This window comes from Symphalangus syndactylus, chromosome 22 (assembly GCF_028878055.3).
Source record: "Symphalangus syndactylus isolate Jambi chromosome 22, NHGRI_mSymSyn1-v2.1_pri, whole genome shotgun sequence".
NCBI lineage: Eukaryota > Metazoa > Chordata > Mammalia > Primates > Hylobatidae > Symphalangus > Symphalangus syndactylus.
The window spans coordinates 43,216,549-43,243,591 of NC_072444.2; the positions used below are offsets into that span (position 1 = coordinate 43,216,549).

At 46.7% G+C, this 27,043-nt stretch overlaps 2 pseudogenes across 1 annotated transcript; both read right to left on the reverse strand.

Moving 5' to 3' along the window:
• Positions 1-717: 717 nt before the first annotated feature.
• LOC129472452 (placenta-specific protein 9-like) lies at positions 718-12,221 on the reverse strand (annotated as a pseudogene). Its single transcript, XR_010118824.1, has 4 exons — positions 12,158-12,221; positions 3,648-3,745; positions 1,501-1,624; positions 718-946 (listed from the first exon to the last, which is right to left on the reverse strand). The product of XR_010118824.1 is annotated as a placenta-specific protein 9-like (transcript).
• Positions 12,222-17,994: 5,773 nt separating this feature from the next.
• LOC129472326 (large ribosomal subunit protein eL22-like) lies at positions 17,995-18,594 on the reverse strand (annotated as a pseudogene).
• Positions 18,595-27,043: the final 8,449 nt, after the last annotated feature.

Below are 27,043 nucleotides of genomic sequence, written 5' to 3' on the forward strand. Positions count from 1 at the left end.
AACAATGTTCTGGAACTGGTGGTGGTGACTGCACAACTTCTGAATGTACTGGACGCCACTGCATTTGTACAATTTATCATTTTATTATTATTATTTTTTGAGACAAGGTCTCACTCTGTCCCAGGCTGGAGTGCAGTGGCACAATCATGGCTCACTGCAGCCTTGATCTCCAGGGCTCAGGTGATCCTCCCACCCCAGCCTCTTGAGTAGCTGGGACTACAGGCATGCACCACCATGCCACCATGCCACCATGCCACCATGCCCGGCTAATTTTTGTATTTTTTGTAGGGATGGGGTTTCACCATGTTGTCCAGGCTGGTCTCAAACTCCCGGGCTCAAGTGATCCTCCTACCTTGGCCTCCCAAAATGGATTATAGGCGTAAGCCACTGCTCCCAGCCTTGTACAATTTAAAATGGTTACAATGATGAATTTTACATTGAATTTCACTTCATAGGACATTTTTTTTAAAACAACAACAAACCTCTTTAATGGACACATAAATTCCCTGGGGGTCTCATTGCAATGCAGATTTGGATTAAGGAGTCCGGGTGGGTCCTAAGACCCTGATCCCCTTGCTTCTCACCTATGGCCACATTTTGAGAAGCAAGGCCACTCGAAGGGCCCCCTCCTCTGTGAATCAACCCCCCTGCTCCATCTGCCCCTATAAATAAGGAGTGCTAAAGCACAGATGGTGGGAGTGGGCGTGTCCTCAGGTCTGAGCCTGGAGGGGGTTGCCGGCCTCCACCAGGCATGGAAGTGGAGGGAGAGGGGGCTGTAAACGGGTTACTCTGTCAGCAGACACAGAGGAGACCAAAAACAGTAGCTTTTATTTCACACGAAGATGAGGAAGGAAGGCGAGAGGACAGCGCTGGCTCTCAGAGGGTGCTGCCTGGCAGGTGCACCACCTCCAGCTGCTGGGCTCCAGCTCCGGGGCTCAGAAGCCATCTGAAAGAAAGCAGCGGCCTCCATTGAGCACGCTGGGGTGCTGCAGGGTACCCGCCCCGTGGTGCTCAGCAGTGCCTTCCCTCCCCTCCCCAGCCCCAGGGAACTCCTGCGCCAGGGACACAGGGATCAAGGAGAGAACAGAGTGCAACCCCATCCCTGCCTGATCAGTGGGGGTGCCCGTCTTCCCTGCGACGGTTTTGGGGTGGAACAGGAGTGGCTCCTCAGGGGAAAATGAAAGGAGCTGAGGAGCTCCAGTCGTGAGAAGGCCAATGAAGCAGGCAGCTTCTCCGCGCCGGGGTTGTGCTGAGATGTCATCTAGGGCCGGCTCTTCCAGAACCTCATTTGACACCGGGAGGCAGCGACCGGGTGTGGAGGCGGGGTGGTAGGGGAGGGGAGCAGGGATGATGCCGTCCCGATTCCGTCCCCAGGGGGCGCTGAGACCCTCCCTGCTATCCAGGCTACACCTGCGCCGTGTAGCAGCCGTCCCCGTCTCGCCTGCACAGCGCCAGATGACAGCAGCCCAGAGGCTGTCCTCTGCCACCTGCACTGCTCACCTTTTCCGAGGAGGCCGGGGACGGTGCTGAAGGGTCCCCCCGTCAGGTTCCAGGCCAGCTCCTCTAGCAGGCCCAGCAGGCCTTTCACCTGTGTCCCCAGGTGATCCACGGTCTTCTCTACCATCTAGAGTGAGAAGGTGGGTAACGTCCAGGACAGGAGTGGTGCCACGTTCTGCTTCATTAGCCAGGTCCTAAGGAGCAGCTGGCGGTCCAGTGGGGTGCAGTGGGAAAGGACTGGGCGCTGCGGGACCTGGGTTTTCCTCACTCGGGCTCTGCCCCTACCTGCCTTAATTTCCGCAGATGACAATATCCTATGGGGCTCGCTCTCTAAGGCTCCTTCCTTTTTGGCACTCAGTCACAGGTTTGGACGAAGCGCGTGTAGATTACCTTCTCCCTTTTGGACTTTGCAGCCTGGAGCTCACATTCCTTTTGCTATTCTGCTCCCTGGTGGTGTCTCTGCCAAATGACAGGTCTGGGATTTTGAAATTTACTCAGGGTTCTTAATGGTTTTTCCCTGTGTATGCCATGGACCCCATTGGCAGTCTGGTGAAGCCTACAGACCTCTTCTCAGAATAATGCCTTAAATGCAAAAAATAAAACATAGAATTACCAAGAGCACCAAATGCATTAAAATATTATTCAAGTATTAGGCCGGGCATGGTGGCTCACGCCTGTAATCCCAGCACTTTGGGAGGCCGAGGTGGACGGATCACCAGAGGTCAGGAGTTCGAGATCAGCCTGGCCAATGTGGCGAAACCCTGTCTCTACTAAAAATACAAAAAGAAGCCGGGCACAGTGATGCACATCTGTAGTCCCAGCTACTCGGGAGGCCAAAGAAAGAGCATCGCTTGAACTGGGAGGTGGAGGTTGCAGTGAGCCGAGATCATGCCATTGCACTCCAGCCTGGGTGACAGAGAAAGACTCTGCCAAAAAAAAAAAAAAAAAAAAAAATTAAATATTTAAAATTAAACTTTTTGGCCCAGCACGGTGGCTCACACCTGTAATCCCAGCACTTTGGGAGGCCAAGGCGTGCAGATCACTTGAGATCAGGAGTTTGAGATAAGCCTGGCCATATGGTGAAACCCCATCTCTATCAAAAATACAAAAAATTAGCCGGGCATGGTGGTGCATGCCTGTAGTCCCAGCTACTCAGGAGGTTGAGGCACAAGAATCACTGGAACCTGGGAGGCAGAGATGGCAGTAAGCCGAGATTGTACCATGCACTTTAGCTTGGGTGACAGAGCAAGACTCTGTCAAAAACAAAATTTAAAAATTTGGATATAATATATGTATTGGCTGGGCACAGTGGCTCATGCCTGTAATCCCAGCACTTTGGGAGGCCGAGGTGGGTGGATGGCTTGAGCTTAGGAGTTCGAGACCAGCCTGGACAATATAGCAAAACCTCACCTCTACAAAAAAATACAAAACTTAGCCAGGCATGGTGGTACATGTGCCTGTAGTCCCAGCAACTTGGGAGGCTGAGGTGGAAGGATTGCTTGAGCCTGGGAGGTGGAAGTTGCAGTGAACCGAGACTGCGCCTCTGCACTCCAGCCTTGTCGACAAACAGAGACCCTGCTTCAAAAAAAAAAAAAAAATGTATTTATTAACTCACTAACTCACATGATCTAACATCAGGCCTAACAACAACTGAAATTTTGACATAATGAAGGATATAAATGTTATGTTGAGATATTCATAACTAGAAGAAGATGAAATTATCTGGATTTCTATTGATGACAAAGTTATAGTACTATTAACACCATGGCTTGCTGTCTGTATTTATGATGAATGGGAATGCTCAATTTCAGTTAAAGGCTTGTGACAATAAAGATGAAAACTTTTCCCCACACAAGTTAGGATTCGTGGCTATATAACAAAACAGGGACTGGATTTCCACCTTCCCATCCAGTAATGATGCTGAAATGTCGGGTGGGGTTAGTAAGGCCTTAGGGGAGGCAGGGTCTATGGGGGGCTCACCAGCCTGGCAGCCTAGACGGGAGGGTGATGTTGGACTGTTGGACAATGTGGCCCCAGGGCAGGATTGGCCCAATGTCCTGACATTCCAAAGCAAGCCTGCATCTGCCCACAGAAACATCATCCTAGAAGGTGGTCCTGAACCCGGATGTCCTTCCAAAGCACCCTGTTACCTCCCCTATGACATCTAGACGGCATTGCATAGCCACGTGTCTGTCACACGCTGTGCTCTGAGCTGAGTCTCCTCGGGGAGTGGTGAAGGGTTCTGCAGCTGTGGGAAAACAAGTCTTGTCACTGTGGGACCCTTAGTTTTCCATAATGCCAGAGACTTCTGTAAACACTGGGCTCAAGTGAGGTCAGTCCTCAAAGCAACCTCAAGAGCAAGCAGAGGACGGCCCAGGTGGGGGTCAGGGTGCGAGTGTCAGTTATCTCAATCCCACCAGTCTGTACAGCCACAGTCACCCACAGACCCAGATGGACGTCCTCAAGGAGGTGAAGCCCAGGGAGGAAGGGAGGGCAGGCTTCAGCCAGGAAGAATGGCACCTGCAATGATGGAGAGGCCTGAAAGAGCACGGTTCACTGTGCAAAGCCTGCAGGGAGCCTGCAGTGGCTGGAGATACAGAGTGGGCGGGAGAGAGACTGGAGAGGGAAGTCCTGGAAATAAGGCCGAGGAGGCAGAGCTTTAACCAAGAGGCTTTAATAAACCAGTTCTGATGCTTGTTTTTGTTGTTGTTGTTGTTTTGTTTTTGACGGAGTCTAGCTCTGTTGCCCAGGCTAAAGTGTGATGGCGCAATCTCAGCTCACTCCAACCTCTGCCTCCCTGGTTCAAGTGATTCTCCTGCCTCAGCCTCCCGAGTAGCTGTAGGAATAGTGAGGAAGAAAATGAGAGGAGGTATTTCAGTAGCAGCATTGACACTGGGAACCCATTAGTAACAGCTGTCATGTGATGAGTGCTCACCATGCACCATGTAGGGTTCTCACTTAACATCTCCAACAACCTGTTGTTATGCCTAATCTACATATAGGAAAACTGATGCACAGAAGCGTGAAAGGATATGTCCAGAGTCACTACTCATAAGCAGAGGATTTGCCATTCAACCTGCCCAACTCTTGATTGAGCATTGTTCTCCTTGAGTTAGCTCTTCCAGGCACCATCAACCTTCACAGCAGAAGTCTGAGATCCCTGATTCCAAGCTCGGATTTCAGAGTTGGTAACCCTGAGATGCCTGTGGGACACCAGGGTTGGCTGGAACCTTGGAGAACGCTGACACTCAGGAAGGAGGGTGCTGCCTCAGCAGTCAAGAGAAGCCAAGAGCTTTACAGATTCTACAGGGGATGAAAAGGGTCAGCATGGCCGAAAGCAGTGGGGAGGTCTAGCAAGGTAAGGACTGGAAAGAGAGCACGGGAAAGGCCCTGCTACATTTCACCTCAGCACTTTTAGGAGTGGAGGAAAAGCAGAGTTTGGATTACCGTGACATGAGAAGGGAAGGTGATGTTGGGGGTGGAAACTTGGATTCTGGAAAATTTCATGAAGCTTGGCTGTGAAGGAAGGGAGATTGGATCTCAAGGTCTAGACAAGTATTCATGGTTGTCATTTGTTTTTGTTTTTGTTGTAAGCATTGGAAAACACAACCACACTTACAGCCTGAGGGACAGGAGGAAGACAAGAGAACCCAAGGAATGCACTTCCTGAATTGATGGGAGGCCCTGGATCCAGAGTGGGTGGGACCACATCTGGAGGGAAGACAGTGGGAATGCAGCAAAAATGGGCAAAGGTAAGCCATCTAACTAGAGGGCCAAAAAGTGGAGTGAGCTCCCACCTGATAGCCTCTATTTACTCGGTGCAGTAAGATGGAGATCACGTAGGGAGGAGAGCTAGATGTTAAAATGTCAAGAATTCTATGAGTAGGTTGCTAAAAACAGACATTAAAATAGTGACCATGGTGTCTGGAAATGGTAGCTCATGCCTGCAATCTTAGCACTTTGGGAGGTCGAGTGGGAGGATGGCTTGAGGCCGGGAGTTCGAGACCAGGCTGATCAACATAGTTAGACCCCTACCTCTAAAAAGAAAAAGGTTTTAAGTAAAAAAAGAAAAAAAAATTGTGACCATGATGGGAACATTTACACCACAGCAATCAACAAACCCCGCCCCTACTTTTTTTTTTTTTTTTTTTTTGAGAGCCAGTCCATCAGTGCACCACTAGGTAAGGGACTTGAATACAAAGAGGGCTTAAAAGGGGATATGCAGAATGAGGGATGCAGTGGAGGAGGACCATGCAGAATGAGCTGGCATCAACAAGGAATCCTGGAAGCATGAGTCCTCCCCCAGCAGTGCTCCACAGTCTGGGTGCAGAGCGGCAAAGACAGATGGCCAGATGGAGCTGAAACCTAGGAGTCTGCAGGATGGATGTGGTGGAAGCGAGGGGCCAAGGAACTGAGATTTGGCCAGCCAGGGATTTAGGAGAGGAGCCCTGGAATCCAGCTGGGATAAGGAAACAAATGAGGCCAAGAAGAGGGCCAATAAATTGGGAGAAATGGGGGCTGAAGAGACTGGAGGTCTTAGGAATCACAGGAGGAACAAGAGGTAAAGAATATTGCAATTTTAGCTTTTAGAGTTAGAGCAGCTTCAGATAGTGACAATATTAAGGCTGTGGCCATGGATGTGAGTATCCAAAGCTCAGTTGGGGGAGAGAGTTACGGAACTGATCTCTGTACATGCAATGTTTGTAGCTGTAAGGCCTTGGTGTTGGATGGGTTGGCCAAGGGGTCATCTGCAGTTGTCTAGAAGTGGGGCAGGTCTTGAGATAGGACGGAGCTGGTGATGGATGTGTAACTCTGAGAGGCCGAGTGATTTGTCTAAGGTCACACCATCTGCAAATGCCTGGAACTCAGGCACCCTGACCTCCAGGCCTCATCTCAGCAAGATGGGGCCCCCTGCCCTGTGATTTTCTGATTCCAACTCTGTCTAGCTCTCAGCTCTTCCACTCAGGGATGAGAACAAGACCAGGAACAAAACGTCCTTCCACTCTGAGCATCTTTTGTGGAGAACAATCTGTTTTTCAAATTCTTCTTTTCATTATTTCCCTCCACTGAACTTAGAAAAGACTCTTCAAAAGATAATGCTGTTGTTGCTGAATCTGGGGAGGGAGGAGGACATTATAATGGCGCTTTGGTTATTTTTTTAAGGTGAGTCCTTTAAAGAGCTATACTGAAATATTTACAGATAAAATGCTATACTGTCTTGGATTTACTTCCAAATAATCCAGGCCTGGGTGGGGATGGGGGAGAGGCATGCATGGATATTTAGAGCGAAGAGGATGGGCTGACAGTTGCTAATTGCTGAAGCTGGGTGATGAGCACATGGGGGCGCATTCAGCGATTCTCTCTACTTTTGTGTGCATGGTTTGAAATGTTCCATAACAAAAGCTGGCTGTCTGGCGGGGTTGTCAGCAGAAAGCAGCAGCCATCGTGGGCTGCAGGCATCCATGTAAAATATTCAGAGAGCGAGACCCCTGGGGGCTATGCTCCATGCTGGCCCCACATTCTGAGAAGGCCCTTGAGAGGCAGGAGCAGGTCTAGAGGAGGCTATGTGAAGGGACTCCTTTTTTTTTTTTTTTTTTGACAGGGTCTCACTCTTGTCACCCAGGCCGAAGCGCAGTGGCATGATCATGGCTCACTGCAACCTCTGCTTCCCGGGTTCAAGCAATTCTCTCACCTCAGCCTCCAGAGTAGCTGGGACTATAGGCACACACTACTGCGCCTGGCTAAGTTTTGTATTTTTTGTAGAGATGGGGTTTCACTATGTTGCCCAGGCTAAGCTCGAACTCCTGGGCTCAAGTGATCCACCTGCCTCAGCCTCCCAAACTGCTGGGATTATAGGCATGAGCCACCACACCCAGTCTGGGACTTCAAATTTTAACTCAATTGTCTCAGCTGAAACTGGGCTGCTCAGCTTGGACAGGAAAAGCTCTGAGGGGGCCCAAAGAGCTGTTCTCGCCCACAGAGTGGCCGACCTGGGAGAGGGCCTGTCATCATGAGTCTGTGGATACACACACCCCCTGCTGGCTCTGTCCAGAGGCCTTTGGCCAAGCCTTTCCCCGGAGGCTCACCTGCCCTCTCCCAGACCCTAGCCACTCTCCCCTCAAACACCTTTCCCAGGCTCAACCAGGAGGATGCAGTGTGACCCTGCCAGCCAAATGGGAGTCTGGCTGCTTTGGAAGTCAGGAGCAACCAGAGCCTGCTCCTATCCACTGGCCTAAAAGACCCTGTTCTCTACGTGTCTGTGACGAGGTCTAACTTGGCTCCAAAACCCGTCCAGGGAAAAAGGCTGGGCTGAGGTCGCTCCCCACGTGGCTCAGTACTAATCCTTCACATCTGGACAAAGCTGTGCTCTGTGCGCCCTGGAGCAACTGTCCATGAGCTCATCAAGGCCTCCATGGAGTGCATTTGAGAGAGCAAGCTTGGAGCAGGGCCTGACATCGTACTACCTGCTCCCTCTGCACCAGGGTCCTCACCGGGGCGCTGACTTGAATGCATCATGGCAGAAAACATGCTGGAGACCCCTGTTCTCAGCCTGGTTCAGCCACTAATGATTGTGGGATTGTGAGAAAGTTTCTTCTCCTCCCTGAGCCTCTGCTGCCTCCTCCATAAAATGGGTTAGGGTAGGCTTAAGACCCTGACTCCCCCATGTAGCTCATCCTTCATTCTTCTCTGTCTTTCGGAGGCTGCAGAGAGGCCTCAAAAATCAGCTACAGGAGATGGGCTCAGTGGTTCATACCTGTAATCCCAGAGCTTTAGGAGGCTGAGGCAGGAGGATCGCTTAAAAAGAAGTTTGAGGCCACCCTGGGCAACATAGTAAGACTCTGTCTCTACAAAAAAAAAAAAAAAAAATTAAAATTAAAAAATTAGCCAGGATTGGTGGCATATGCTTATAGTCTCAGGTATTTGGAAAGCTGAGGTGGGAGAATCGCTTGAGCTCAGGAGTTTGAGACTACAGTCAGCTACAATTGCACCACTGCACTCCAGCCTGGGTGACAGAGAAAGACCCTGTCTTGTTAAAAAAAAAAAAAAAAAAAAAATTAGTAGACACGCACATGCACCCACGGGGCTGTCAGCGGCTCAGACAAGGGGAGCAGAAAAGGCTGAAGTATTATGATGATTAACCCTGAGCAGCCAAGGCTGTTGCTCCGCAGGGCTCCCTTCCTTCCTTTCCTCCTCCTCTCCCAGGCCCCGCCAGTTGGGAAATGGACCTCCTTGGATGCTGCGTTGTTTTCTCTGGCCCGGCTCCTGCTCGGGGCCTGATGTACACCCCGGATGGTGGCCATGGGCAGGGCATCCCGTGCTGATGAGTACAGGCTGCTGTGGAGCCCGGAGGCCCCAGGGGAGGGCTGGGCTGGGCTGGCTGCCCCAGTTAAAGAGATGTGGCCCCTGGGTCCCATCCTCTGAGGCGGAAGTACCGCTCCATCTACTTCTAGGCCTTACAGGGAGACCTTTTGTATCTGGACCCAAACAGTAAGAAAGCGCCACAACGCAGATGATTTCTGCATGCTCAGTGATGAGAAATGTTTTTTCAGTGGCGTCCGTGAATGGTGCTGCTGTATCTTCCGAACTGTCAAAATCACACTCTGCTTTGAAAAACAAACCTGGCCACCTGGGGGGTTAATTATATTTGACCACATTCAATATAATAGAATAATAAATTTACCACATCCAATATTTGTATTAAAATGGATGATTCATTCAAAACCATCCACGGGTTTTGATTATTTTTGAAAGCAGCAGAACACTATTCTTCAAGTGTTTCTATAAAAAACTCCAAAATACGGGCCAGGCGTGGTGGCTCATGGTCTAAAAAGCCATCAGGGATAAAGGTTTCTCTGAGTGCTGCTAAAAGAAACCAAGACTGGGGCCCAGTGTTGTGGCTCATGCCTGTAATCCCAGCACTTTGGGAGGCCAAGGCAGGCTGATCACTTGATGTCAGGAGTTCAAGACCAGCCTGGCCAACATGGCGGAAACCCCCCTGCCCCTGTGTCTACTGAAAAATGCAAAAATTAGCCAGGCGTGGTGGTGCGCACCTGTAATCCCAGCACACTGGGAAGCTGAGGCAGGTGGATCACTTGAGCCCAGGAGTTCGACACCAGCCTGGCCAACATGGTGAAACCCTGTCTCTACTAAAAATACCAAAATTAGTCAGGTGTGGTGGCATGTGCCTGTAGTCCCAGCTACTCGGGAGGCTGAGGCAGAAGAATCACTTGAACCCGGGAGGCAGAGGTTGCAGTGAGCTGAGATTGCGCCACTGCATTCTAGCATGGGTGACAGAATGAGACCCTGTCTCAAAAAAAAAAAAAGAAAATATACAATGCCTGGATTTCCTTTAAAATAATCCAGGGAGGGGAGAAAGGGTGGAGACTATACATGAGATAAAACGGCCCATGAACTGATACTTGTTGAAGCAGGGTTGATAGTACATTATATCATTCTTTCATATACTATTATTTTGTATTTTTTGTATCCAATAGTTTTCATAATCAAAAGTTAAGATATATCATCTAAAATCTGAAAGAATATGCACAAAAATGTGGGAAGTCAATGTGAAATTACACTAACACATGAATACTTTCCTCCTTTTCTTCTTTTTTTTTTTTTTTTTTTTTTTAGACGGAGTCTTGCTTTGTCACCCAGGCTGGAGTGTGGTGGCTTGATCTCGGCTCACTGCAAGCTCCGCCTCCCAGGTTCAAGTGATTCTCCTGCCTCAGCCTCCCAAGTAGCTGAGACTACAGGCTTGTGCCACCACGCCCAGCTAATTTTTTGTATTTTTAGTAGAGACAGGGTTTCACCGTGTTAGCCAGGCTGATCTCGATCTCCTGACCTCGTGATCTGCCCACCTCGGCCTCCCAAACTCCTTTTCTTCTTTATCTGTAGCAATGAGCATGCATAATCAGAAAGAAAAATAACATTTAAAAGTGGGCTTAAAGTCTCTGTTACAAGTTGTGGCTAAAAGGGGCACCAAAAGTAGCCATTTGTGGGCAGGCTGCTCCCTCCTTCCTCTGGGAGAAGCACAGGTGCTGCTTTGTGCCTTTAGCTCCTGGAGCCAGAGGCTGAGCTGGGAGGGAGTAAAGGAGACGGGGATGGGAGAGTGTGTACTGGGGCCTGTATTCTACGCTGGGCAGAGTCCCAGCCACTCCTCATACAGCTTGTGAGGAAGCCATTGGTGGTCATCTTTAACAGGTGGGTAAACTGAGGCTCAGAGAGATCAGCGGAGTCATCTAAGAGAATGTGTGTTGATGCATGTTCCCTGCTGGGCACTCCCTCTCTCATCTAATCCCTGAGGCCAGCCCTGTGGGGTGGGTATAATTCTCCCCAATTTATAGAGGAAGAAACGGCACTAGAGAGGGGAAGGGACTCACCCAAGGCAGGGGATCCTGAGGGCTGGTCTGGATCCTTTCCCCAAGTGCTTAATCCCACAGTTCACCGGGCCCTGAAAGGCACTAGGGGCTTCTCTCTTAGCACAGGGCACTTCTGCCAAGGTCGGGGCAATGACTGGGGGGCGGGGGGGAGGAGGCCTGGATGCTTTGTGAGGGCTCTGCCTTGGCACCACCATGAGATCTGAGCTTTCCCCTCACCTGGGCAACTGGAATGAGCAATAGCCATCCCCGGCTAAGTGGGGTTGTGGCTTGTAAACTGTAAAGTCCTGTGCAATGTGCAGGGTGGTGAAATGAACATCTGTGTACCGCCCCAGACTGCAGTCTAGTAAGTCACCTGACATGAATCACCCTGTCTGAGCCTCACCTGTGAAGGGGCAACATTAAGCTGAGGGGGGAGGTGGGGGGAAGAAAGGAGACAGTGAAAGGCAAGGAACCCAGCTAATGGAAGGAACCCCAGACAGCCTCTCCCTCCCGCACAGCTCTCCATCTCCATCCAGTCCCCCGTCTCCACCCAGAACAGCTCAGTTCCCCAGAGAAGCTCCCTGGAAACCAGGAGGCTGACTTCTTCACCAACTGCAGAACAACCTGAGGCCACCTGGCAGGTGAGTCGGTGGCCTTTCTCCTGGGCTCGCCTGCCTGGCTCCTTAAGGCTGTGCTGGGCTGGCTTGGGTCACTTACCTGGCTTCTTAAGCAATGTCCTATAAAGCCAGGCCTGAGCCTCCGCAGGTCCTCTGAGATGGAGCTGGCCTTCGGGGCTGCCCCACCCAGCAGCTGTGACCTCCCACCCCAGATCCTGGCTCCTTCTCTCTTGCCAGCTCTACTCCGGGCATCGAGCTTCCCTCTCTCTCTCCTTTTTGGTCTCTCTCAAATCTTTCTCTTTTCTTATCCTGTCTCCCTCCACCCCTTGCCATTTCAGTCAGTCTTTCTCTTTCCTTCTTCTCTTTTGTCTCTCAAACTCTTTTTTCTCTCTATCTTGGTTCATATCTGTTCAGGGAAAGCCTCTTTCTGTCTCGGCCTCACCTTTTTTCCTTTTCACTGTTTATTCTTGCCTCTCTCCTTTATCTCTCCATTGCTCTACTTCTCTGCCTTTTTCTGAGCCTGTTTTCTCTCACCATCTTTCTCTCCATCCCTCCCTCCCTGCATCTGCCTCCCTCTCCATCTCGCTGCTGTGTCCAGCTCTCTCTCTAGCTCATTCTTTGCTCGCCATCTGCGGATCTCCCCGGCTGCGTGTCCCCTGCCGTCCTCTGCGCCCCACTCACCGGCCAAAGCGCCTGCGGCGCAGAGCTGGGCCAGCCCGGCCAGCGCTCAGAGCAGGGGCCGCATGGTGCCGGCCTGGCTGAAAGCAGCGTGGCATGTGCCTGCAGCCGCCCTTCCCGGGTCGCGCCCGGCAGGCCCGGGAGGAAATGCTCTCAATCCGAGCCAAAATTCCTGGGCGGCTCCGGGCTTTCTGGCTGGAGAGAACCCGCCCCTTCCAGAGGCCCCTGGGCACCCCCTGGGCAGCGCAGAACCCAGAAACCCCCGGGAGCTGAGGCACCGACGTGCCACCCGGGAGCCTCCAGAGGAAAGGGGGCCCCCCTGAGTCCCCGCGCCTCCTGGGGGCACGGGAGGAAGGGGAGGGGTTGGGTGAGGTCATGGGCTCCAGGCCACTGAGCCTGGGGTCAGGAGTTTGTTATGAGTCCATTTCACAGGCAAGCAGATTGAGACTAGAGAGAAGTGTCTTCCTCAGCATCACTCTCAGCCATGGCACAAGATCTGAACCCTTGTCTCCTGGGAGTGTGGAAGGTTTTCTCTGTCTACCAAGAACAAGAAATTAATTCTAATTACATGGAACAGTGTCTGCCCCTAAGAGGGAGACCCAGACACTCACTGCTCTGGTAAGGGAGTGATAGCAATGTGAAAAGGAACTTTTCCAAAAAAAAGGTAAAATCATGACTCTCGTAAAGATATGAAATTAGCATATACTAAAGGTTTTATTTAATTCATTATTAATGAGGGGACAAGTAAGATGGTACAAGCAGTCCAAAGTTTAGATCACAGTAGTGGAAACTTCCTCTATGAGACATGCCCATCCAACAATGCAACAAGAAATTAAGTTTTGGTGAGAACACCAAGCAAAAAAGCTACAGCTCTAACTTCCCTGCTGCAAAGCCCTGAGTGCCTTGCCTGGCTGTAAGAGGAATACTTTCATCACCAAGCCTAGGAGAATGCCTTTGTCCATCAAGGGTCCCCACTGGGGTTAACTGGAGCCCTTGCAGATCAAGGCTGCCTCTCTGCCTTCTGTGTTCCTGGCTGTGGCTGTGCAGTTGTCCGAAACAGTCACCACCCTAACCAGTGATCCAGTTCTCACTCCCTCCTCCAGAGCAAGATAATAACCTCAGATGAAGAAATTCTGGTTCTGAGCCCGAGAATCTGAGACAGACTCAGATCTAAATCTTTGTAAAGCCTTCAAGGAGATGCCCACGTGAGCTGGCTCAGAAGAAGAATTTAGTTCAGGAATGCCAAGAATTTCTCATGCTTGGTGGTAGGACATTCCTTGATAATTTAGCCAGGTGGGAAGTTGTCAAAGAACTGCCAAACCCATAAGGATTCTTGCAGCTCACAGCCAGGGGCTACCTTATATTTTGAATATAAGATTAAGAAAAAAAAAACACAAAAAAATATACAATACATTCTTGTTGTGGTAAAATATAAACTAATTAAGTATACAGAGTAAAACATGAAAGTCTTTTCTGTTACGAATTCCCTCTGTCCAATGATTCAGGTCCAGTTCCCTCGGCTTGGTAGGCTCTGCCTGTTCCACATCTATGCATTCCCCGTCTATCTAATGTATATTCAGACACAAATGTATATACATGAGATCAAATCATAGATATTTTGAAGATTTGCTTTCATTCATGTTTACCTCAGTCATAACATTAAATCTTGGCTGGGTGCAGTGGCTCACACCTGTAATCCCAGCACCTTGGTAGGCCAAGGTAGGTGGATCACCTGAGGTCAGGAGTTTGAGACCAGCCTGGACAACATGGTGAAACCCTGTCTCTACTAAAAATACAAAAATTAACCGGGTGTGGTTGTGGGTGCCTGTAGTCCCAGGTTCTTGGGAGGCTGAGGCAGGAGAATAGCTTTAAACCAGGAAGCTAAGGTTGCAGTGAGCCAAGATTGCACCACTGCACTCCAGGCTGGGCAACAGAGCAAGACTTCGTCTAAAAAAAAAAAATCTTGGAGATCAATCTATGTGAGTACAGATAAATCTACTTAATTCCTTTTAAGAGTTACAAAATATCTCATGAATGGATGCAAGCAGCATTATTTATCCAAACAGTCCCCTATTGATGGACATCTAGATTGCTTCCTTTTTCTCTCCAGTATAAAATAAACTTCAATAAACATACCTTTGCGTATATTTTTATGTACATAGTACATACTCATGTATTTCTGAAAGGCTGGAAGAGGAATTATTGGGTCAAAGGGCCTTTTACATTTTGCCAGATAGGCCAAAAACTGTTCCCCAAATTGTCACTAAACCCACAGGAGGGACAGGAGGTGTCGACAGGGGTCTTCCAGCGCCGTTCCAAGGTGCACTGGAGTACATGTTTGGTCTGCGTAAGAATTGGGCTGCAGGGGGCGCCATTTACATAAACTACTTCTGGATTGGAACTACCTGAAGTGTAAACCTAGCGGTCACCTACATTCCTACATTCACCAGCACTGCATATTTATCATTTAAAATTTTGACAGCTCGATGATGGAAAATGTTACCTTGTTGTTATTTTTATTTACATGCTATTTATTATGAGAGAGGTTAAGCTTTATTTGCCTCTTCGATTACTTTTTTCTATTTTCCTCTTTTTCTTTTATATACTCTGATTATTAATGCAATGCCTGTTATGTATGTTGGCAATGTCTTCTTCCCGCCTTCCATTATCTTTACGTTTCTTGGTGGTGTCTTTCATCATTCGGAACTTTTAAATATTAGGTAGCCAAATCTAATATTTTCTTTTATGGCTTGTAGTGTTTACAACTTGCTTATGATTCCTTGAATCAAGGCTGTAAAGATATTGTTCTACATTTTCTTCAAATAGTTTTACGGTTTTTTCAAGGTTTAATGTCTAATCCATCTAGAATTTTTATGTGATTTCAAGGAAGGATCAAACTTAAAATTTTCCCTAAATGGATATCTAAATGTCCTAATTCTCTGTATTGCGTGGTCCAACCTTTTGCCACTACTTTGAACATAAAGTAGTTAGCTAGCTATTCATTTCCAAGGGGAGTTCTGGGAAAATATCTGTACATAAAGTAGTTAGCTAGCTATTCATTTCCAAGGGGAGTTCTGGGAAAATCTCTGTACATCACGTCTGTCACAAGGTCAAGGAAACAAAAATGCAAAATAGACATAATTTCAATAAATACTGAAACCATATTTGATGAAATTAAACAACCCTCCCTAACTTAAAAACAGTAATAGCAACAAACTTAGGATAAAAGTAAAAGAAATAATGGGACATTTCCTTAACAAGATAACTACTTTTTAATTTTTACATTTATAATTTTTCAAATTAAAAAAACATAGAGATAAGGGGTATTGCTGTGTTACCCAGGCTGGTCTCGAGCACCTGGGCTCAAGTGATCCTCCTGCCTCGGCTTCCCAAAGTGCTGGGATTACAGGAATGAGCCACCATGCCTGGCCAACTACTTTTATCTTAAATAGTTCGTATGCATATACAAGAAAAAGGAGAAATGTATTCTCTATTAAATCAGGAATGAGGTAAAGATGCCATATTGGCCAGGCATGGTGGCTCATGCCTGTAATCCCAGCACTTTGGGAGGCCAAGATGGGAGGATCACTTGAGCCCAGGAGTTCGAAACCAGCCTTGGCAACACAGCATGACCCCATCTCTACTAAAAATTTTTAAAAAATAATAAACATTAGCCAGGCATTGTGGCATGCGCCTATTACTGGGGAGGCTGAAGCAGGAAGATCATTTAAGCCTGGGAGTTTGAGGCTGCAGTGAGCTGTGATCATACCACTGCACCCCAGCCTGGGTGATAGAGTGAGACACTGTTCTAAAAAATAAATAAATAATTAAAAAATTAAAAATTAAAAAATTTTAAAAAGATGCCACTATCAACAAATGTTTGCCTGGGCGCGGTGGCTCACGCCTGTAATCCCAGCACTTTGGGAGGCAGAGGTAGGTGGATCACTTGAGGTCAGGAGTTCAAGACCAGCCTGGCCAACATGGGGAAACCCTGTCTCCACTAAAAATACAGAAATTAGCCGGGCATGGTAGCACACGCCTGTAATCCCAGCTACTAGGGAGGCTGAGGCAGGCGAATTGCTTGAACCCAGAGGGCGGAGGTTTCAGTGAGCCGAGATCGCGCCACTGCACTCCAGCTTGGGCGACTGAGCGAGACTTTGTCTCAAAAAAAAAAAAATTAAGTGTTTGGAAATCAATTTATTTCCTTATGCCAACAGAAACCAACCCAAACATGGAAAGGGGAAATCCTGGGCAAAATGATAGTATGGAGCCAGTGAACCCAGTTAACAAACCTCCTCCGTCCAGTATTATCTAAAGTGGCCAGCGAAATTAAAGATAGGGGAGACTGGCATCAGTGGCAGGAGCTAGAGAAATATGCCAACCATATGCCAAGCCTCAAAGCAAGGGGGTAGCCAGCTGGATCTAATAATACCTCTTATTATTTATTATTCTATTATTTGCTAAACTTCTCTGAACCTGGTATTGTGCTAAGGCTGTATATGCATTATCCTATTTAATCCTTGCATCAGTAAACCTATCAAGTAGATATCCTTATCCCCATTTTAAAAAATGAGATCTATTAAATATATTTGATTCAAGGGTGGAGGGTGGCAGATCCCAGTTTGGAAGCTAGGTAGATCTGGTTCCAAAATTCATGGTCCTCAGCATGATCAGGCCCCTTGACTCTCAAGCCCCAGGAAGGGCACTAAATAGAGAATCTGGAGAAGAGTGGAGGTGAGAAAGGGACAAATGGGATCTAGGGGGCACAGAGGGGCAAGCCCTGTGCAGTTAGGGGAGAATGCTCATAACCACCTGCACGAATGCAGTGCCCTAATGTGCAGATGTTTCTCTTTCACTTAATGCTCCCATGACCCTGGCAGGTAGCCTCATAACCTACGCAGATTGTGACGGTACCTGCCACGGTCATGGGAGCATGTAGAATATGAGGCTTAGAGAAGTTAGGAAGTGGCCCAGGGCACACAGATACTATTTAGGAATTTGGGGATTTGCCTCCCAGGCACCTGTGTTGCCTCCACAGGCAATGCTACAGGATGTGCACAGGTCCTCCCAGCCTGGCTGGGCCGGGGCACAAGTGGTGGGGAATCTGGCAGGGGCTTGCTCTCCCAACTCATACCCAAAGGCAAAGGGCAAAGGAAACAGGAAATAGGGGCTGGTCATCTCTCTGGGGAGAGAAGTGGGGTGAGAGGACAGCCCAATTAAAAGAGCCTCAGTGGTTGGGAGGGCCTGAGCTGTACAAAGCCTCCTCGTCTTCTCCCTTTGGCACAAGAGAGGATTTCCAGAGATACCAGGAAGACCCACACCAGGAGAGTTCTCAGTGAGCACTGGGCAAGGCTAGCCCACTCTCTGCACAGACGGACAGGGGCTACTAACCCAAGGCACAGAAGTTATAGCCGGAGAAAATGAGCCAGTGAAGTGCGAATGTGGACGTCTCTGTTGAGGAAAGGAAAAGGAGGGGGTGACTCGATGGGTTGAGATTTAAGTTTTTTTGAGGTTGGATGCAGTGGCTCACTCCTGTAATCCTAGCACTTTAGGAAGCTGAGGTGGGAAGGTGGCTTGAGTTCAGGAGTTCAAGACCAGGCTGGACAACATAGCAATACTCTGTCTCTACAAAAAAATTTAAAAATTAGCCGGTTGTAGTGGCACACACCTGTAGTCCCAGTTACTCAAGAGGCAGAGGTGGAAGGATGACAAGCTCAGGCAGTCGAGGCTGCAGCAAACTATGATTCCACCACTGCATGCCAGCCTAGGTGACAGAGTGAGACTCAGCTCAAAAAAAGAAAAAGAAGTTTTTTTGTTTGTTTGTTTTTTGTTTTTTGGGTTTTTTTTTTTTGGTTTGCAAGTTTTATTCAAGAACTCATACAAAATATTCCAGATAAATGAAATTTAATCCTCGTCTTCTTCCTCTTCCTCATCCTGGTTAATTTGGAAGTAACATAACTCTGTTTGCTGTTAGCAGCTACGCCAACCAATCACGTAGATTATTCTTCTTCAAAATTTTTGGTGTGATATTTCAAATATCTTTTGGAAAAAGGCACCTCAGATGTCATGGTGATCCTGCTCTTGCTCCTTTCGATGGCCACCACCCCTCCACCAAGTTTCCCAGCTTTTCAGTTCACTTTGATCCTCTCTTGGAAAAGCTGCTCAAAATTGGCAGCATCCATGATTCCATCTTCCACGGGGTGGGTGCAATCAAGAGTGAACTTCAGAACCTGCTTCTTTTTTTTTGCCCCCATTCACCACAAGCTTTTTCCCAGGCACCATGGCAGCAGTGGAGGCAGAAAGAGAGCTGTTTCTTTTTAAATTGTTATTAATTTTATAAAGTTTCAGGAGCTTTGCGGGTACAAGTTATATTTGGTTACATGAATGAATTGTATAACGGTGAATTCTGAGATTTTAGTGCACGCACCACCCAAGTAGTGTTCAACGTACCGAATATGTAGCTTTTTATCCCACACTCCCCACCCATCCTCCCCCTTCTGTGTTTCCAGAGTCCACTATTTCACTCTGTATGTCTCTGCGTCCTCATAGCTCAGCTCTTACTTACAAGTAAGAACATATGATATTTGGTTTTCCATTCCTGAGTTACTTCACTTAGAATAATGGTCTCCAACTCCATCCAACTTGCTTCAAAAGACATTATTTCATTCCTTTTTATGGCTGAGTGTTAGTCCATGGTGTATATATACCACATTTTATCCACTCATTGGTCAATGGGCACTTAAGGTGGTTCTGTACCTCGGGAATTATGAACTGTGCTGCAATAAGCATACCCCTTTAATCTGCCCCCTTTCTTACATGTGGCCCTGAATCCTCCCAGGTAGGAGAAGATGTAGGAAGATGGGGAGGTCTGCTTGGTACAGGGAGAAGCCAAGTGTAGAGTGAGAGAGGTTTAATATTAACAGTTATGACTGGGCGTGGTGGCTCACACCTGTAATCCCAGCTACTCTGGAGGCTGAGGCAAGAGAATTGCTTAAACCGAGGACGCAAAGGTTGCAGTGAGCTCAGATTGCACCACTGTGCTCCAGCCTGGGTGACAGAGCAAGATTGTCTCAAAAAATAATAATAATAAATATAATAATAATATTGGCCAGGCACGGTGGCTCATCTTGTAATCCCAGCACTTTGGAAGGCAGAGGCGGGTGGATCACTTCAGGTTAGGAATTCGAGACCAGCCTGGCCAACATGGTGAAACCCCATCTCTACCAAAAATATTTTTTAAAGTTAGCCAGATGTGGTAGTGCTCACCTGTAATCCCAGCTACTCAGAAGGCTGAGGCAGGAGAATCGCTTGAACCTAGGAGGCAGAGATTGCAGTGAGCCGAGATCGTGCCACTGAACTCCAGTCTGGGTGACAGAGCCAGACTCCATTTCAAAAATAATAATAATAATGTTAACAGTTATAATCCCAATAGTTATAGTTCTAACAGCCAACATTAATGATTTTGACTTCATGTCCAACCTGGTGTGAAGTACTACACAGTCTGTTTTATTATAGATTTATTTTTTCTGATTAAAATGTTTAATTTTTATTTTTTATGGGTATATAGTAAATATATCTATTTATGGGGCACAAGAGATGTTTTGATGCAGGCATACAATGTGTAGTAATTACATCAGGGTAAATGGGGTGTCTGTCACCTCAAGCATTTATCATTTCTTTGTGCTACAAACATTCCAATTGTACTCTTCTAGCTACTTTCAAATCTACATAGAAAAGGTACAGTAAAAAGAAAAAGAAAAAACATAAAATGTGCAATAAATTATTGTTGACTATAATCACCCTGTTTTGCCATCAAATAATCTTATTCATTTTAACTATATGTATTTCAATACTTTTATGGAACAGGTGGTTTTTGGTTATGTAGATAAGTTCTTTTATATATATATATATTTCATTAGTTTTTGGAACAGGTGGTTTTTTGGTTACATAGGTAAGTTCTTTTTTTTGTAATTATACTTTAAGTTCTGTGTTACATGTGCAGAATGTGCAGGTTTGTTACATAGGTATACACATGCCATGGTGGTTTGCTGCACCCATCAACCTGTCATCTACATTAGGTATTTCTCCTAATGCAATCCATCCCCTAGCCCCCTGCCCCCTGACAGGCCCCAGTGTGTGATGTTCCCCTCCCTGTGTCCCTGTGTTCTCATTGTTCAACTCCCATTTATGAGTGAGAATATGCAGTGTTTGGTTTTCTGTTCTTGTGTTAGTTTGCTGAGAATTATGGTTTCCAGCTTCATCCATGTCCCTGCAAAGGATATGAAGTTCTTTTCTTTTCTTTCTTTCTTTTTTTTTTTTTTTTTTTTTTGAGACAGGGTCTCACTCTGTCACCCAGACTGGAGTGCAGTGGCACAATCTCGGCTCACCACAACCTCCACCTCCCAGGCTCAAGCGATTCTCCTGCTTCAGCCTCCTGACTAGCTGAGATTACAGTCATGCGCTACTACCACCCAGCTAACTTTTGTATTTTTTGTAGAGACAGAGTTTCACCGTGTTGACCAGGCTGTTCTCGAACTCCTGATCTCGAATGATCCACCCACCTTGGCCTCCCAAAGTGCTGGGATTACAGGTGTGAGCCACAGCACCCGGCCAACATGCATGAGCTATTTAGTGGCAATTTCTGAGACTGTGGTGCACCGGTCACCTGAGCAGTGTACATTGTATTCATTGTGTTGTATTCTATCCCTCACCCCCTCCCACACTCCCTTTCCCCAGTCCCCAAGTCCATTATATCATTCCTATGCATTACATCCTCATAGCTTAGCCCCCACTTATAAGTGAGAACATACGATCTTTGTTTTTTCATTCCTGGTTACTTCACTTAGAATAATGGTCTCCACCTCCATCCAGGCTGCTGCTAATGCCATTATTTTATTCCTTTTTATGGCCGAGTAGTATTCAATGGCTACATAGTCTATTTTTCAGTTAATCTTGGCTGCTACCCTATGCAATGGGTTCTGTGATTATCCCAGAGCTTAGCAATAGCAGTTTTCCAACCAGTGTCTTTTGAATTAATAAATCCACATTTAGAAGGGGAGGAAACTGGCCTAAATTGAGGGCCCAGCAAAAGAACTCAGCCACCCATAGTGCCTGGTATCCACGTAGTTGGTTTTGAGATGTTTCAGCAGCAGATTCACATTGCTAAGTGTTAATTCAGTTCACTGTGAAATCCATGGCTATTTCCTGAAAATGCTTCAAGCTATGAATTCCCTGTGGGTTCAGTGGGTAGAAGTGGGTTGGCATTTCCCTCGAGCTCTTTGAGAATTTTCTCTGCAGTGCTCTCTAGGGAGATGATCTTATTTTGGCTCCTTGAGGTAAGAGTTGGAGTAAAATACAAACTGTCTGAAGACATTGCTTGGCTGACTGTTCAGAGCATTTCTGAGTTAGTATCTCTTAGTAAGGGAGGCAGAGGAATTGAGTTCAAATCATGACTTTGTCCTTACTAGTGGTGTAGCTTCAGGCAGTTCACCTCCTCTCCCTGAGCCTCACCAACAAAGAGGGAGTAATAATAACATCTATGGTCACAGAAGAATGTGAATTCTCTTGCTCCCTGCCTCTAACCTGCTTTCCTGGGCCTGTCACTGTGTTTTCTTTGCTCTATGTACTTGCAGATTATAAGTCTTCTGAGGGCAGAGAGGGTTGTGAGTAATGCCAGCTAGGCCTGCAGAGGCCCTGGTGGAGGATCAAGATTTCCGGAGAGATGACTGGTGACCAAGAGAGCTGAGAGCTAACTCTGCTTCCTGAAGGTGTAAAGGCCGGACAGGGTCTTTGAACGTGAGTAGGAGTTTTCTAAGCAGTGCGTCCTTCATGCCATGGAGATTGATGGAGGTGGGTGGGTGGCAGGAGAATGGGCAGTAAATCTGGAGGAAATTTTGGTCAGATTATGGAAGGCCTTGAATGCCACTCCCAAAAGAGTAAAGCTTCATGCTGTAGGCAGAGGTGCCAGCAGGGTTTTTGGCTGAAGAATTACACAAACCCATCCAATTCCCTCTTTCTTTTTCTTTTTCTTTTTAAGTATTTTTCCTTGGAAATACTTTTGAGTGTACAAAAAGAGTACAGCAAATTCTTGTACAACCTTCACCAGCCTCCCCAAATATTCACACTTCACATAGCTACAGAATTATCAAAGCCAGGAAATGAACGTTAATGCAATACTGTCTGTGAATCTACAGACTTTATTTAGTGTTGCCAGTAGCCCCACTAACGTCCTTTTTCTGCTCCAGAATGCCTGTGGCATTCCGCTGCCGCTCTCAGTAGGATCCTTCCATCCAGAATGGCTCCTCTGTCTTTCTCCTCCTCTCATAATTTTGACAGTTTTGAAGCATCCAGGCTATTTTTTTCTTTCATAACTTTGACACTCTTGAAGAGTACTGGCCAATTATTTTGTAGAATGTCCTGCAACTCAAGTTTGTCTAGTGCTTTCTCACAATGAGAATGAGGTTTTGTGTTTTTGGTGAGAACACCGCAGAAGTGAGGTTATACCCTTCCCCATGCATCACATCAGGAGGCACATGTGATATTGCTGCATCCCATTACTGGAGCTGTTAACTTTGAGAGATGATGTAGCGAAGATTTCTCCATTGTAAAATCCTATTTTTCCTTTTGAACTTAACGAGTATCTTCTGAGGAGCTATCTTGGAGTCTGTGTAAATATCTTGTTTATCATCATACTTTCACCCACCAATTTTAGCGTTCATTGGTGATTCTTGTCTGCAATATTAATTACCACTGTGTTTACCAACAGGTGATTTTTCTACTTTCATAATTCCTTCTCCATTTATTAATTGTAATTCAGTGGTAAGGAAGCGCTGTCCCTTCTCTCCCAATTACTTATGCAATTATTTCAGTATAGACTCATGGATATTTAGTTTATTCTACCAGTGATAATCCATGACCAAAATCATTTGTATCATTGTTCCAATTGTCCCAGGTACGGCCAATGTAAGCATCTTCAAGTCACCCCTTGTGTTTGTTTGAAATGCCCTTATTCTATTTTGAGCACTTCCTTTCTGACATAAGATGTTTCAGGATTATTTTAGAATTTCACTGATCCTGCCCTGTACTTAATCATTTCTCCAAAGAACTCTGCTTCCTTTTTTGAGGGAATGTATTTAGAAACTAAGATCTGGGTGCTGGATGTCCTCATCGTAACTGGGGTGTCACTGCGTCTAGGGCCTCTCAGCAGACAGAACTAGGGAATATGGGTTACCAACTCTGAAACTATTTTATGGGTATTCTGAGATTGAGCAAATCAGTAAATATATTGTATTTAGTGGGAGGTAGGAGTCTTACTGTCAAAGAAAGAACTACAAATAAAAAGGGAAGGGCAAAGTGAAATGTGTTGTGTTAGATTAGAATCAGAGGCATCAGCATGAGCTCCTGATTTTTAATGTATATACAGACTGACAGATATAGAAATAAATATGACCGGGGGACCGGCGGCGCTGGAGGAGCGAGGCAGCTGTACTAGGACTGGGGACCGGTGTGACGTGGTTTTCTAGGAAAAGTAACACCTAGATAAGAATTTAGTGAAAGGCAAAAAACCGGAAGGTGGAGCCAAGATGGCCGAATAGGAACAGCTCCGGTCTCCAGCTCCCAGCCCCAGCGACACAGAAGACGGGTGATTTCTGCATTTCTGCTTGAGGTACCGGTTTCATCTCACTAGGGAGTGCCTAACAGTGGGTTCAGGACAGTCGGTGAAGCGCACTGTGCGCGAGCCGAAGCAGGGCGAGGCATTGCCTCACTCGGGAAGCGCAAGGGGTCAGGGAGTTCCCTTTCCTAGTCAAAGAAAGGGGAAACAGACGGCACCTGGAATATCGGGTCAGTCCCGTCCTAATACTGCGCTTTTCCAACGGGCCTGGAAAACGGCACACTAGGAGATTGTGTCCCGCACCTGGCTCGGAGGGTCCTATACCCACAGGGTCTTGCTGATTGCTAGCACAGCAGTCTGAGATCACGCTGCAAGGCGGCAACGAGGCTGGGGGAGGGGCGCCCGCCATTGCCCAGGCTTGCTTAGGTAAACAAAGCAGCCAGGAAGCTCGAACTGGGTGGAGCCCACCACAGCTCAAGGAGGCCTGCCTGCCTCTGTAGGCTCCACCTCTGGGGGCAGGGCACAGACAACCAAAAACTCAGCGAGAACCTCCACAGCCTTAAATGTCCCTGTCTGACTGACAGCTTTGAAGAGAGTAGTGGTTCTCCCAGCACGCAGCTGGAGATCTGAGAACGGACAGACTGCCTCCTAAAGTGGGTCCCTCACCCCTGAACAGCCTAACTGGGAGGCACCCCCCCAGTAGGGACAGACTGACACCTCATTCAACCGGGTACTCCTCTGAGACAAAACTTTCAGAGGAACTATCAGACAGCTGAATTTGTGGTCTCACGAAAATCCGCTGTTCTGCAGCCACCGGTGCTGACACCCAGCCAAACAGGGTCTGGAGTGGACCTCTAGTAAACTCCAACAGACCTGCAGCTGAGGGTCTTGTCTGGTAGAAGGAAAATTAACAAACAGAAAGGACATCCACACCAAAAACCCATCTGTACATCACCATCATCGAAGACAAAAAGTAGACAAAACCACAAAGATGGGGAAAAAACAGACCAAAAAAACTGGAAACTCTAAAAAACAGAGCACCTCTCCTCCTCCAAAGGAACGCAGTTCCTCACCAGCAACGGAACAAAGCTGGATGGAGGATGACTTTGATGAGTTGAGGGAAGAAGGCTTCAGACGATCAAACTACTCTGAGCTACGAGAGGAAATTCAAAACAATAGCAAAGAAGTTAAAAACTTTGAAAAAAAATTAGAAGAATGGATAACTAGAATAACCAATGGAGAGAAGGGCTTAAAGGAGATGATGGAGCTGAAAGCCAAGTTTCGAGAACTACGCGAAGAATGCAGAAGCCTCAGTAGCAGATGCGATCAACTGGAAGAAAGGGTATCGCTGATAGAAGATGAAATGAATGAAATGAAGAGAGAAGGGAAGTTTAGAGAAAAAAGAATAAAAAGAAATGAACAAAGCCTCCAAGAAATTTGGGACTATGTGAAAAGACCAAACCTACGTCTGATTGGTGTACCTGAAAATGATGGGGAGAATGGAACCAAGTTGGAAAACACTCTGCAAGATATTATCCAGGAGAACTTCCCCAATCTAGCAAGGCAGGCCAGCATTCAGATTCAGGAAATACAGAGAACGCCACAAAGATACTCCTCGAGAAGGGCAACTCCAAGACACATAATTGTCAGATTCACCAAAGTTGAAATGAAGGAAAAAATGTTAAGGGCAGCCAGAGAGAAAGGTCAGGTTACCCACAAAGGGAAGCCCATCAGACTAACAGCTGATCTCTCAGCAGAAACTCTACAAGCCAGAAGAGAGTGGGGGCCGATATTCAACATTCTTAAAGAAAAGGATTTTCAACCCAGAATTTCCTATCCCGCCAAACTAAGCTTCATAAGTGAAGGAGAAATAAAATACTTTACAGACAAGCAAACGCTGAGTGATTTTGTCACCACCAGGCCTGCCCTAAAAGAGCTCCTGAAGGAAGCACTAAACATGGAAAGGAACAACCGGTACCAGCCCCTGCAAAAACATGCCAAATTGTAAAGACCATCGAGGCTAGGAAGAAACTATAGCAACTAACGAGCAAAATAACCAACTAACATCATAATGACAGGATCAGATTCACACATAACAATATTCACGTTAAATGTAAATGGGCTAAATGCTCCAATCAAAAGACACAGACTGGCAAACTGGATAAGGAGTCAGGACCCATCAGTGTGCTGTATTCAGGAAACCCATCTCACGTGCAGAGACACACATAGACTCAAAATAAAGGGATGGAGGAAGATCTATCAAGCAACTGGAAAACAAAAAAAGGCAGGGGTTGCAATCCTAGTCTCTGATAAAATAGACTTTAAACCAACAAAGATCAAAAGAGACAAAGAAGGCCATTACATAATGGTAAAGGGATCAATTCAACAAGAAGAGCTAACTATCCTAAATATATATGCACCCAACACAAGAGCACCCAGATTCATAAAGCAAGTCCTCAGTGACCTACAAAGGGACTTAAACTCCCACACAATAATAATGGGAGATTTTAACACCCCACTGTCAGCATTAGACAGATCCACGAGACAGAAAGTTAACAAGGATATCCAGGAATTGAACTCAGCTCTACATAAAGTGGACCTAATAGACATCTACAGAACTCTCCACCCCAAATCAACAGAATATACATTTTTTTCAGCACCACACCACACCTATTCCAAAATTGACCACATAGTTGGAAGTAAAGCTCTTCTCAGCAAATGTAAAAGAACAGAGATTATAACAAACTGTCTCTCAGACCACAGTGCAATCAAACTAGAACTCAGGATTAAGAAACTCAGTCAAAACCGCTCAACTACATGGAAACTGAACAACCTGCTCCTGAATGACTATTGGGTACATAATGAAATGAAGGCAGAAATAAAGATGTTCTTTGAAACCAACGAGAACAAAGACACAACATACCAGAATCTCCGGGACACGTTCAAAGCAGTGTGTAGAGGGAAATTTATAGCACTAAATGCCCACAAGAGAAAGCAGGAAAGATCCAAAATTGACACCCTAACATCACAATTAAAAGAACTAGAAAAGCAAGAGCAAACACATTCAAAAGCTAGCAGAAGGCTAGAAATAACTAAAATCAGAGCAGAACTGAAGGAAATAGAGACACAAAAAACCCTTCAAAAAATTAATGAATCCAGGAGCTGGTTTTTTGAAAAGATCAACAAAATTGATGGACTGCTAGCAAGACTAATAAAGAAGAAAAGAGGGAAGAATCAAATAGATGCAATAAAAAACGAAAAAGGGGATATCACCACCG